Here is a 14,656-nt window from a genome sequence, read left to right on the forward strand (position 1 = left end):
AAACTGGCCTGACTCACCCCGCTGACAGCGATGGCACGCAAGCCCCTTGACACACCATCGGTCAGACCAGGGAAGATGTTGAACCCAGATCACAGGAAGCCTGTGTGTTAAGGGTCACTCATCGCTGCCATCCCCAACGTGGGGTGCTCTGGGGACAGGCCGAGTTCCCATCCTCTTAAGGACAGGAAACTCTTCCTTGTTACAAAGTTCCAACCCTCTACCCCCAGACCACGCCCCTCCTTGCTCCCTGGGGTTCACTGGTGAAAGCATGGCCTGTCAAGAGTGAACCTGCAGGGTCCCGGCCAGCAGCTGGGGATGGAGAGGCAGGAAACGGGGACAATGGATGAAAGACCCTCTGTGCCCAGGTGGGTGGGGGGAGGGACGGGCAGGAAGCCTGGTCTCTGGAAGCTGGTCCCGCAGTAGCTGAAGGAAGACTGCCCGGGATGCCGGAACCTGTGGGTTTGTTTGGATTCCCCAGGGATCCGAGCTGGGGAAATTTTGCGGGCCTCAGCCTAGCCCTTCTCCGTAGGGTGCCGGGCCACAGAGTCACTTTCATTCCTCCTAGTTCGTCCCCAGGGCCTGGGAGCCCGGCTGCCTGCACAGTAGGGGCCTGACCTGTTGAATGCAGAAATTAATAGGGCACCGCTAATAACCGAAGGATTACATATGGATTTGCTTGTTGAAGAAAACAAGGCTCGCGGGTGGGCGCCCCTCCCCCAGGTGTTCCCTGGCTCTGCCCAACGCACCTGCCAGGAAGGTCGCCTCATCCTCCAGTTGTAGCTCAAGTGAAGCTCTTCAATAGAGGACAGAAAACTAGGGAGCTGCCCTGACCCCCAGCTAAGGAATATTCCTGTTTCCTTACTGCCTCCAGCTCAGAACATGTTTTGGGGTTGGGACTAGAACTTGGGCTGTTAAGATAGGAAGCCGTTGAACCACCCCCCAGCCCCCCCACCCTCCCTTGAGGTTCAAGATCTGGCTGCCTCTGCCTCCCAGATGCCGGGATTAATGGTGTGCACCACTGCACCCGGCCCCTCCACTCATTCAGTATATGCTCAGCATGCAGTCTGTGTCTACAAGGTATTATGAGCCGAGATACAGTATTAGCCAAAGGCTCGGGGGCTCAAAGGAATGAAGTAGAAGGGTAGAGGCTGAACCACTTCAGTGACCTCTAAAGCAAGTCTGGGCTTTGCCAAGGTTCGGAGCCAAGCCTAGGGAAAAAAGGGAGGGGGCGTAAGGAGGAAGGGGAGAAGGAAGGAGAGAGAGTGTTGGAGCTGGCCAGAGAGAATTCAGAATGGAGAATAAGACTGGTAACAACTAGGGTTGGGGATTTAGCTCAGTGGTAGAGCACTTGCCTAGCAAGCGCAAGGCCCTGGGTTCGGTCCCCAGCTCTGAAAAAAAGAAAAGAAAAGAAAAAAAAAAAAAAAAAAAAAAAAAGACTGGTAACAACTGAGAAGGGCCCCGTGAGGCTCACCTGAGGCTCTTACTTCAGGGCCTGCTGCCCTCAACCTGATGGGAGTCTTATCCAAGAATTAAGTGCCCCCAAGTGCGTGTCAGCATATAGTCATTAGAGAAGGCCAAAACTTTCTCTCAGAGGACATTTGCATAAGCACCTATTGTGTGCTAGGCTTTGCCTACTGTGTGCTAGGCTTGGCGCTGGATGAGAGGGTTGCCACAGTGAAGGAGACTGTATCCATCAGTTTCTGCTGCTGTTACAAAATACCAGTGACTGGGCAGTTTATAAGCCAAAGAAGTTCCTTTTATCCCAGCTGTGGAGGCTGGGCCCTGGCAGATAAAATATCTGGTCAGGGTCTGGGCTCTGCTTCCAGGGGTCAAATAGTTTCCTTCTTCACTAATATTTATTTTAAAAGATGTCTGTGCACATGCACACATGCGTTGGTGTGTGTGTGTGTGTGTGTGTGTGTGTGTGTGTGTGTGTGTGCGCATGGGTGCATGTGTGTCGAGGTCAAAGGTCAGTGCTCAGATGTCCTCCTCAGGAATGCTATCCACCTTCCACGAACAAACCAGAACCTCACCGATTAAGGCTCCATTTCCCCTGCTTTCTCTGGCTATAAAGTTATCTGTGCAGGTGGGGTCCATTGGCATAGTCACCTCCTACAGGCCCTGCCTCTTCATACTGTCGTTCAGAGGGTTACGTTACGGTTCACAGTAAATTTTGAAGAGTTACAAAGATTCTAACCTAAAAGTCCTCACTACCAGGGTTGGGGATTTAGCTCAGTGGTAGAGCGCTTGCCTAGGAAGCACAAGGCCCTGGGTTCAGTCCCCAGCTCTGAAAAAAAAGAACCAAAAAAAAAAAAAAAAAAAAAAAAAAGTCCTCACTACCCATGGCTATGGGCCTATGGCAGCCTTCGGTCCTAGCCACCTTGAGGGACAAGGAAATCTGTTAGCAGTAAGTTATCTGCTCAGCCACAGATAACAGGCAGGACATGCCCAGTTCCCTGTAGCTCACGTCTGGGGCTGTCCCTCCTCTCCACGGCCTCCAGCTTCAAATCAAGCCCTCTTAGCCTGCTGAATCAAGTTTTAGATGTTTACAATCTGTGATCCCACACAGAGATGGAAGTTTCCAAACTCTAATTCCCCTGGGGGTCAGCCTCAGCCAGACCTCTCAGCACTTGGCCTCTCTGGCCTGGCCCTCTAGCTCTCTCAGACCGCATAGTAGTGTGAGTGATAAAGCCCACCCGAAGGGGCCACTCCCCTGCTCAACACCCCTCAAGGTCTCTCTGTTACCCCAGGATCAAGTCCAAGCTTCTGGGCTTCCTTGCCATCCCCTCTAACCCTGGGCTCATTTTTGGCATCCCCCCTCCACTAGCTCTCCCTGGTATGCTTGGTTCATGCAAGCACTAGACCTTTGAAAGTGCCGATCCCTTAGTTCTTGGCCTGCTTGCTGTACTCTCCCACATAGCAAGGCTTAGTTAGATGGTAGCGGCTAGCTCGATATCTAGTCTGATAACTCTCTAAGGGCATGCCCCGCCCTGCCCCACCCCAGTCCGAATCCTCCCTCACCAGCCTCTGTTTGGCATGAACTACGTATCCATTTGGCTGTGGCACACTTTGCACTGGCCTCAAAACAGCACTTGACACCTGCACTGTGGGCGCTTTTTTTTCCTTTTTATCCTTATTTTATATGTAAGGGTATTTTGTCTGTGTGTATGTCTGTGCACCTGTACACAGTGTGTGCCGAGGCCAGATTAGGGTGTTAGATCCTCTGGAGCTAGAGTTACAGACAGTTGTGAGCCACCATGAGGGGGCTGGGAATCGAACCCAAGTCCCCTGGAGGAGCAGCCAGCGCTCTTCAAACTGCGGAGCCACCTCTCCAGCCTGGATGCCAGCCTTGTGATTATGCGCTTCTGCCTGAGCCCTCTCCTCTAAATTGCACCCTAGTGCCTGCTTTCTCCAGAGAAATTTGTAGTCTATCTTTTTATCCTCTGTGTGTGTGTGTGTGTGTGTGTGTGTGTGTTGCACGCACATGCACATACATATGCCACATGTATGGGGATTCCTGTGGTGGCCAGAGGCATTAGATCCCACCAAGTTACTGATAGTTCTGGCCCTCTGACTTGGGTACTGGGTATCAAGCTTGTATCTTCTGCAAGAGCAGCAGTATTCTTATTTGCTGAGCCATCTGTCCGGGCCCTGCCCTTTGCTTGTTCATTTCCTAGTGAGGACAAAGATGCTTTATTTATCTGTCTGGATCCATGATATCTTGGAACAAATAAGGTCCATTCAACAGATAGCTCTAAGAGAAAAGAATTACTGGGCTTACACCAGTAATTCTAGCACTCAAGAAGCTGAGGCAGGAGGAACACCTTGAGTTCAAAGCAACATAACGTGTCCCAGATCAACCTGGGCTACGGAGTGAAATCCTATAGAGAGAGAATCTGGAGGAGAAGGGAGGCCACAAGTGGTCAGAACCCGTCCTGGAAACTCAGAGCTGGGGTGCAGGGTAAGCCAGTGATGTATTCAGGTAGAAAGGGTCTTCTTGATGCCCCCACCCCAGTGCAGCAGGAACAGGGACAGCCTGGGGCCAGGATAACAAAGGCCAGGTCTTAACCTGTTTCAAAGCTGACTTTTGGTGGTAATGCTCAAAAGCCAGAAACAGAGTAGCTGGCTAGAAGAGCCGAGGTCTTTGAGGGTCATGGGAGATGGGATGGTGGAGTGGGGACGTTCTCTTCCTTTGAAAGCCATCCTGGGAAACTGAGGCACATGAAAAGAGTTTTGTAGGGAGCTCAAGGGACAGCGGGCAGAAGGCCCTGTGCTGGATGGGGTCTTCGTTATTTGGAACCTCCTTGTCTTCTCTGGTCAGGATACTAGGCCTGCATAGCTGTGCTCTGACCCAGTGCCTCAGGACTAGTCAAACTGTACAACTGTTTAGCTGTTTGGTGTCCGTGAGCAGGGACGAGAGCTGAAGAGGATGCCGTACATTCTGATGACATCTGAAGGCCACCAGATGTTCCGGGTCCTAAAACATGAAGAGATTATTAAGCCATCCGTCCCATTATAGAGTTTAGAATGCTGAGTGGAAGCCGGGCATAGTGGGGCACGCCTTTAATCCCAGAACTCCAGAGGCAGAGGCAGGTGGGTCTCTGAGTTCTGGGCCAACCTGGTCTACAGAGCGAGTTCCAGGACAACCAGGGCTACACAGAGAAACCCTATCTCAAAAAAAAAAAAAAAAAAAAAAAAAAAAAAAAAGAGAGAGAGAGAGAGAGAGAGAGAGAGAGAGAGAGAGAGAAAAGAAAAAAAAAGAATGCTGAGCTGAGGGAGAGCAAGTGACCTTGCTGAGAGTGACCTTGGAAGGAATAAGGAATGGACACAGTGACACCTCCACGGGAGTCCAGGAAGGGGGGAGCTGTGTGTTTCACAGTGTCCTGAAGGCACACAGGATGACAGGTGCATACTGTCGTCCTGTGAGACAGCCTAAGGGGAACAGGGGACTGAAACCTCCTGCTGGCTTCTCTGTGGCATTTCCTCTTTGCCTACAAGAGGCACCAGGTTCAACCTGAAGCTTGGCTTACTGGGGTGAGGGCAAAGCTCCCCTTCATCTAAGTCACCTCAGGACCATCAGCACCTGGCTGCTCACTAGAGAGCCAGCTCACCAGGGTCTGGTTACAGTTCAGGGGAGGCTGAGCCAGGAGGACGATTGAGCCATGTGTCCAAGTCCTTGAGTTCACAGATGGGACGCTGAGCCCAGAGAGGTTGGAGGACTTGTTCAAGGACATTCAGCCAGCTGGGAGCCCAGCCTCTTCCTTCCCTCCCAAGGTGCTTTCTGGTCCTCTGGACCGGAGTCTTAGTTCTAAGCCTGGTTCTTTTGTATGTTACACGTAGCTGTCACCGCACCCACATCCCGCACTGCTGGGCTGGGTGCTTGCACACAATGCAGTCTTCACCATGCTTTCTGCCCCCACCACTAAGGTGAACCAGGACCACATAGCCCAGCCTGGTTTCAAACTCTCGATGACCTTGAACTTGTGACCCTTCCATCCTCACCTCCTAGTGCTACCATGCCTGGTTTATACGGTTGGTTTGGGGAACTGAACCCAGGGCTTTGTATTTCTTTTTCTTTTTCTTTTTTCGGAGTTGGGGACCGAACCCAGGGCCTTGTGCTCGCTAGGCAAGCGCTCTACCGCTGAGCTAAATCCCCAACCCGAACCCAGGGCTTTGTGAGTTCTAGAGGAACCGTCTGCCAGCTGAGCTCCATCCTTAGCAAGACTCAAGGCCTTGCCTACTGTGTCAAAAGCCTCTACCCAACTGTGGCCTTGCCATCTAGGCCGCTGGGTCAAGGAGGGGGAGGGTTATGGGAGCAAGGACTTGTCATGAAACATGGGGAGATGGTTATAGACAGGTTAATGCTAAGTTCGATGCTACTTCATATGGTCTCCTGCGGTGGTCCTCTATGACAGGATCCCGAATCTCAGAGCTGTTAAGGTGCCCCCTGCCCACTTCCTCAACGACAACCTGAAGTTCAAAGAGGCCAAGTTCCCTGCCCAGAGTCGCTTAAACCCTGACTATCTTCAAACCTATGCTCCGTGCACAGGAACAAGACCATTGGTTCCATACAAATATTGATTCACTGGCCCAGTGCACATTTATTCTAGCCCTACTATGTGTCAAACCCTGTCAGAGACCTACTAGACATAGAAAGGAACAGGACATGGCTCATGCCCCATCCGCAGCCAGCAGCAGAGGTGGGTGGGGAATGTGGAAGGTTCCTTTCCCATGTCCTCTTGGTGACACTGACAGGGACCGGTTGGCACTGGCCCAGTTCCTCCCCCCAAAGAATGCACACTTGGAAAAGACCAAGGAGGGAGACTGTGATGACATCAAGCCCCAGGCATAGTCCTCTCAGCCTGGCTCTGACTCACCGCCCACACCTGCGCTGGCCTCCGGCAGTCAGGCTGCAAATAGCTGGGGAGGGACCAGAGGCAGCACCTGCACCCTGGGCTGCTGTCCCCACCCTCTCTGCCAGGAAATGGGTTGCTTCCCAGAGAACAGCTCAGCTTAGCCTGCTGGTCTTCTGGAGGCTCAGGGAGTGGTGGCCTCTAGGCCACCAGATGCTGTCCCAGGAGCAATAGGGACCACAGTAAAAGTCACTTCCCACGATGCTGGAGGTGGGTGGGTACCAAGTGCCCTTGCTTCTGGTGTTGAGCTCTTGTGGCTCTTTGCAAACTGGGCTGTGAGTGAGCCCATTTCACAGATGATGAGCTGGAGACCCAGAGGAGCAAAGAAATGCATGCACTTAAGGCTCTGCAAGCACTGTGCTAGGCAACATGGTCTCTATGTGATGTGTTTATAAAAAGATAAAGAGGGCTGGAGAGATGGCTCAGCGGTTAAGAGCACTGACTGCTCTTCCAGAGGTCCTGAGTTCAATTCCCAGCAACCACATGGTGGCTCACAACCATCTGTAATGGAATTCAATGCCCTCTTCTGCTGTGTTTGACAGCTATAGTGTACTCACATAAATAAAATAAAATAAATCTTAAAAAAAAAGATAAAGAGAGGATATGTCCTGGGTTCCTGGTTCAATCCTGGGTTTCAGCACCAATGTTGTGTTATAAAAGGATAAAGAGAGAGGGGATATGTTCTATAGAGGTCTGGGGAAAGGGCATGCCTTAGTGGGTCCATGCTGAGATATCCCTTCCCCCTGAGGGGCCAGCCACACGACGGTATAATATAGAATAGAGTTTATTTAGGGCATAGGGAGGGAGTTAAGAGGGTAGTAGGGCAGAGAGAGAGAGTAGAGACGTAGAAGAGTAAAAGAACTTTGAAAAGCCAAGTGTGGTGGTGGTGAACTCCTTTAATCCCAGCACTCGGGAGACAGAGGCAGGTGGATCTCCAGATTTGAAGCCAGCCTGGTCTACAGAGTGAGTTCCAGGATAGCCAGGGCTACACAGAGAAACCCTGTCTTGGAAAACAAAAAGCAAAACACACTGAAAAGCTAGAGAACATAGTAGGTGCATATCTCTTACCCCAGCACCATAGATGCAGAAATAAACCACATAGCGAGACCCTATCCTGAAGGGAGAGAGGAAAGAGATGGGATGAGGGAGAGAGTAAGCCAGTTGGGGCTAGAGAGGCAGCTCAGTGGCTAAGAGTGATTGCTGCTGTTCCCAAGGCCTGAGTTCAAGTCCCAGCACCCACTCTAGATGACTCATAACCATCTTTATTTAGCTCTAGCTCTCAGGGCTTTGACACCCCTGGCTTCCTCAGGCGCCTGTGCTCACACGCACACAGATTCACACAGTTAAGCATCAGAAAAGCAAACCTTTGAAATAGAGGAGAAGGAAAGGGGGGGAGTCAGGAGAGAGAAAGATGAAGGAAGGAAGGAAGAATGGAAGAGAAACTTGAAATGCCTCTAGCAGCAGCGGCTAGAACTCTGGGGAGGAGATGGGGCCATCAAAGTTAACTTTGGGGTAATTTTTTCATCCTTTTGTTTTGTTCGAGACAGGGTTTCTCTGTATAGCCCTGACTGTCCTAGAACTCGTTCTGAAGACCAGGCTGGCCTTGAACTCACAGAGATCCACCTGCCTCTGCCTCCTGAGTATTGGGATTAAAGGCATGCACCACCACCCAGCTGTCAGGTTGTCATTTTTTGTCTTAACTAGAAACTAGCAGGTAAATGTACCCATTGTAGAGAAGGAAAACTGAGGTCCATGGATGGATATCCATCTATAGTATCAGAGTGAGGGCCAGCCTGGAACCATGGTCAAGTTCCAAGGTCCACCCCTCTCTCTTCCTGTACTCAGTGTCTCCAGGCTTGGAAGATGGTGAGTCCTTGCTTGGGAGAGAAGGTACTGGTGTTATTCAAAAGCCCTGGGCCAGGGGGACAAATGGTTCCGAGTTGCAAGCAGATGTGAGTGGGGGTCTGAGGCCTGGAGGATCTGAGTGAGGCCATCCAGGATGAGCTGACGCACCTGGCGATGGTCATCCAATCCCTGCCTCCCACACCCCCATATCACAGGTCAGTATCATGCAAGAGCAGACAATGCTGCAGGACGCCTGAAGGGAGGCAGTCAGGCTCGGTAGCAGCCCAGACGGCCTGAGCATCAGGCCCCACTCTCAGCTAAGCCTGGTTGTTGGCCTCTGGGCCTGACTGTCTGAGGGCCTCTCTGCCAGAGATGAGCTCTGGGCTGTGGTGGGCTGTGGACCTTGCAGCTGTGCAGGTCAGAGTCCTTCCTTCCCTTGGCACCTGCTTGAAAAGCCACCTATTTTAAACTAACTCTCTCTCTCTCTCTCTCTCTCTCTCTCTCTCTCTCTCTCTCTCTCTCCCTAGCCTGCCCTACCTCCTACCTCCCACAGAGGACACATGCGTTCCTAACCCCTATGACCAGCTCACTTCGCTATCCCGACATCTTCACTTTCTGTGGATCCCAGAGCCATCCTCTCGAGGCTGCAGGAACCCCCCACTCCCAACCCCGAATCCCCCACAAACACACACACACACACACACACACACACACACACACACACACACAATTTAATGCACGCTCTGAGCAGTTGATAATCTGGACCCTGGGCTTCGTGGAGTTTACAGTTCTTTAGTGCTAGGCTCTGCCCTGTTTTGTCTCCATTAAACCAGAAGCGCTGGATCTAAGGAGATGGAGTCGATGAGACTCGTCTCAGAAAACATGACCAGGGTTCAAATTTCTAGCACACGTGCAAAAAGCTAGACACATGTTTCCAGCATGGGGGGTTGGAGACAAGCACATCTCAGTGGCCAGTCTGACCTAAGCCCTTAGCATCACATTCGGAGAGAAGCCGTGTCCTAAGAAATAGAGTGCAGGGGCTGGAGAGACGGCCCCAGTGGTTGAGTGCACTGGCTGCTCTTTCGGAGGACCTGCGTTCAACCCCCAGCACCGACATGGTAGCTATCAACCATATGTAACTCAAATTTCAGGGTCCTCGACACCCTCTTCTAGCCTTTGTCACGGTACACACGTGACGCATACACACATATGCACACAATACACCCATGCCTATGATTTTTTTCTTTTAATCTTAAAAAAAAAAAAAAAGAAGAGATCAACTGAAGAGGCTGACACCTGGTCTCCACACACAAGTGCACGTATGTACATGCACCCCCACACACACACACACGTACACACAATATAAACTCCAAGAACTTGGTGACTCATTCCTGTAATCCCAGCACTTTGGAGGTTGAAGCAGGAGCATTGTGGAGTTTAAGGGCAGTCAGAGCTGTATGGTGGGGACCCTGTCTCAGGAAGAAGACAAAACACTAAGATAATATAAACAAACCTAGAAGTAGGGAAATGAGTCTGCGGCCTTCGGGCGCAGTTCAGGGGTAGAGCATTTGCAGGGTGTAAAAGCCTGGGTTTAACCCGAGTTCAGAAAGAGAGAAGACAGATGTCTCGGCAGCTGCGACGGTTCCCTCTTTTTATTTTATTTTCAATTTATTTATTTTTAAACCAGGGTTTCTCTGTGTCACGCTGGCCATCTGGGAACTCACTTTGTAGCCCAGGCTGGCCTCGAACTCACAGAGATCTGCCTGCCTCTGCCTCCCAAGTGCTGGGATTAAAGGCGTGTAGCACACACCATTTAAGTTCCTTTTTTTTTTTTCTTTTCTTTTTTTCCGGAGCTGGGGACCGAACCCAGGGCCTTGTGCTTGCTAGGCAAGCGCTCTACCACTGAGCTAAATCCCCAACCCCTCAAGTTCCTTTTTAATCTATATTTTATATCATCATCACCATCATCAATATTAGTAGTAGTAGTACTGGCATTAGAAACAACTTTACGGTCAGCCTCTGAATCCAGTGATGATGCTACCCCTGGCTGACAAGGACCCTCTTGCGTCTGTTGCCTTGGCAACTGCCACAAACTCCTGGGTGTGCACCTCACCTGTGTGCCTCACCTGTGCATGGTGGGTGGTGGTACCAGTGATCACTTCATGGCCTGAATAAAAGGCAGAGACCCTCAACCCCTCGCCCCGTTTTTCCTCCTTTTCTTACTTGGTCTCCCTAATAAACTTCTTGTGAGACTATGTTGGCCTGGCGTGATCTGTATGGGTATGAGCTGCCTTCTAACATTATTATTATTATTGTTGTTGTTGTTGTTGTTGTTGTTGTCGTCGTCAGGGAATGGGCACAGCTTGGCCTTGAACACATTATACAGTCCAGGCCAGTGTCAGACTCAGTATGATTCTCCTGCCAAGGCTTCTCCGTTGTGGGGATATAGCTGTGGACGAGCACACTTAGTTCTATTTTTTTGACATCTGAGCATCTGCTTACCCAAGGGAGGCTGCTGCTCCCACGGCTGGCTAATTCACAGAGCATTCTTCCACATCCCAGCCTGACAGCCACCAGCTTTTATCTCTAGTCATGCTCTCTGTCTAACCTTCCCTTGCCAATTTACCATCTCCCCTGCCCTAGTCCCCCTAGGCCAGATACTGAGCACCTAGAGACTCGCCTGCAGGATCCAAGTGATGGTTATCTAGGCCCTAACCTCATTTGCACTTGCTGCGGTCACTCCTGGGGGGGGTTTCTTCCCACAGAAACCGCGTTCAAGGCTCTGGGCTGCACTCTCTTCTTGTTGACCTCTCCTGTGCTTCTCCACAGAAACACGGTGTGAGGGAGGGCTGTGGGGGGAGGACTGTGGGGGAAGGTCTGTGGGGGGACTGTGGGGGGAGGGCTGTGAGGGGAGTGCTGGGGGAGAGAGGGGGTACTGAGTGTTATAACTCCACCCTACAGACCTCAGGGACATCATCTCTGTGAATTAAGTCCCAGCCACAAGTGGAGGTAGCTCTCAGCCTTTACCTGTTATGGGAAGGAGCCTGGAGTTGACAGAAGGTCAGTATGCCCGAAACAGTAACAATAATACAGAAGTTGCTGGTCTTTTCAAGGTTTTTTATGTTTTACTGTTATTGAAAGCAGAACCAATCATCTCTGTATGTATATAAATTATACTCATAGTCTTAAGATTTATTTATTCGTTTGTTTGTTTGTTTATTGATTTTTCTAGACAGGGTTTCTCTGTGTAGCCCTGGCTGTCCTGGAACTTGTTCTGTAGACCAGGCTGGCCTCCAACTGAGAGACCCACCTACATCTGAGTGCTAGGATTAAAGGCATGAGTCTGTTTTGTTTTGTTTTTGTTTTTTTAATGGAGTCTCAGGTGTTCCAGTCTAGCCTCAGATTCACTGAATAGCCAGGGATGGCCTTGAACATCAGATCTTCCTGTCTCCAAATCACAAGTGATGGGGTTACGAGCTCATGTCATCACATCCAGGGTTTTATATGGTGCTAAGGATCAAACCCCGGCCTTTGTGTGTGCTAAGTGAGCTCTCTGAGCCCTGTCTCCGATCCACAAGTATTACCTAGAGTAAGAATTGTCAGGATGGATGGAAGATCTGGATTCCTAGCACCCACCTCACTCCATCCACTCACAACCATCTGGAACTCCAGTTCCACAGACTCTAACACTCTCTTCCGGCCTCTGTGGACACACGTACACAAGCGATGCATAAACGAACAAGCAGGCAAAACACCCAGACACATAAAATAAATAAAATTTAAAAATTAAAAACAATATCCAGGTAATAATGACTTGCCCATCTCCAAAGGACGATACCCCTTTCCTGGTAGAGCCTGTGCTATTACTGCCAGGGGTGCTGGCTCATGCTAGCACTCCAGTTCCCCTTCTAGGTCTGTCCAGCCCCAAAGTGCCAGCAGGAGGTCCCTGGGCTCAGGATGAACCCATCTTGGGAAACATCTCAAGAGCTGTACAGAGAGATTGCCATTTGGAGGAAGGGACTAGAAGACAAAACTAAAGAGATGCCTGTCCCAACTGAGCCTCATCGGAGCAGCCATGTTACCTACTCCACCTGTATCAAGGTCTCACCTGCCCAGTCTGCTCTCAATGGCCCAGGTATCCAGCCTGGGGATCCTCTTTCATGGCAATAAGTCTACTCAGGACAAAGTGGTGGGCCAAGCGCAGGGAGTGGGGCAGGGGAGGCAGAGAAACAGAGAGAGACAGAGAGACACAGAGACAGAGAGAGACAGAGAGAAACAGAGAGAGAGACAGAGAGAAACAGAGACAGAGACACAGAGAGAAACAGAGAGAGACAGAGAGAAACAGAGAGACAGAGAGAAACAGAGAGAGACAGAGAGAAATAGAGACAGAGACAGACAGAAACAGAGAGACAGAGAGAAATAGAGAGAGACAGAGACAGAAAGAAACAGAGAGACAAAGAGAGACAGAGAGAAATAGAGAGAGACAGAGACAGAAAGAAACAGAGAGACAAAGAGAGACAGAGAGACAAAAGAGACAGAGAGAGAGGGAGAGACAGACAGAGACAGAGACAGAGGGAGAAACAGAGAGACAGAGAGACAAAGAGAGACAGAGAGAGAGGGAGAGACAGACAGAGACAGAGACAGAGGGAGAAACAGAGAGACAAAGAGAGACAGAGAGAGAGGGAGAGACAAACAGAGACAGAGAGAGAGACAGAGGGAGAAACAGAGAGACAAAGAAAGACAAGAGAGACAGAGGGAGAAATGGAAAGAGAGAGAGACAGAGACAGAGAGAGACAGAGAGACAGAGAGAGACAAGAGAGACAGAGGGAGAAACAGAGAGAGAGACAGAGACAGAGACAGAGAGAGACAGAGAGACAGACAGAGACAGAGAGACAGACAGAGACAGAGAGAGACAGACAGAGACAGAGAGAGACAGAGAGACAGACAGAGACAGAGAGAGACAGAGAGACAGACAGAGACAGAGAGAGACAGACAGAGACAGAGAGACAGAGAGACAGACAGAGACAGAGAGAGACAGAGAGACAGAGAGAGACAGAGGGAGAAACAGAGAGACAAAGAGAGGCAAGAGAGACAGAGGGAGAAACGGAGAGAGAGAGACAGAGACAGAGAGAGAGACAGAGAGACAGAGAGAGACAGAGACAGAGAGAGACAGAGAGACAGAGAGACAGACAGAGACAGAGAGACAGAGAGACAGACAGAGACAGAGAGACAGAGAGACAGACAGAGACAGAGAGACAGAGACAGAGAGAGACAGAGAGACAGAGAGAGACAGAGAGAGACAGAGAGACAGACAGAGACAGAGAGACAGAGACAGAGAGAGACAGAGAGACAGAGAGAGACAGAGAGAGACAGAGAGACAGACAGAGACAGAGAGACAGAGACAGAGAGAGACAGAGACAGAGAGAGACAGAGAGAGACAGAGAGAGAATGAGAACACAGTAATGGTTCCTTAGGGAACAGTAATAGTAATTGCCAGAGCCTGAGTACCTACTGTGTGCTGGATGCTCTACTGAAATTTTCATTCATTTTTCAAAACTTATTAAGGGTCTACGTGATGGTTAGTGTTGAATCTCAATTGGGTGAGATCTAGGATTTTCTAGGAGACGAAGTCCTGGGCACATCTGAAAGTGAGTTTCTAGATTTACTCAGTGGAGACAGGAAGGCCTCCACTAACCATTGGTGGCACCATTCCATGGACTGGGGTCTCACAAAGAATAGAAGAGGTGGGGCTGGGGATTTAGCTCAGTGGTAGAGCACTTACCTAGGAAGCGCAAGGCCCTGGGTTCGGTCCCCAGCTCCGAAAAAAAGAACCAAAAAAAAAAAAAAAAAAAAGAATAGAAGAGGTGGGGAGGAAGGTGACAGTGACAGGTGACAGAGCAGCATCGGTCTCTGCTTCATGCCTGTGGCTGGCCCGCTGCTGCCCCATCTGGTCTGGGAGCCAATGATCCCTTCCTCCCCTAAGTTGCTCTTGTCGGGAATTTTGTTACAGAGGAGAAAAATGATTAATTCAGCCTCCTGTATGCCTTTACCTTTCTGGATCCAAGATACAGCCCTAGTGAAGCAGAAAGGACACTGCCCTCTCAGAACTCATGTATCCACCCGGGAGTTGAGCATCACCCCCCACCCACTTCTCCCATTTATTTGTTTTGGGTTTTGTTTTGCTTTGAAGCAGGGTCTCTTTACTCAGGCCAGGCTGGTCTGGAGCTTGACAGTCCCCCAGCTGTAGGCCGCATGTGCTGAGATTACAGAGGAGCCCCTCCACGCTGGCTTCTGCTTAGATAAGGATACTGCGACCAGAAACAGGCCAAAGGCACCAACCCCTGAGCGCTGAGACTTGACTTGAATCCAGACCTGCCAGGCTTCTCAGATAGAGCATC

This window comes from Rattus norvegicus, chromosome 5, assembly GCF_021556685.1.
Source record: "Rattus norvegicus strain SHRSP/BbbUtx chromosome 5, alternate assembly SHRSP_T2T, whole genome shotgun sequence".
Taxonomy (NCBI): Eukaryota; Metazoa; Chordata; class Mammalia; order Rodentia; family Muridae; genus Rattus; species Rattus norvegicus.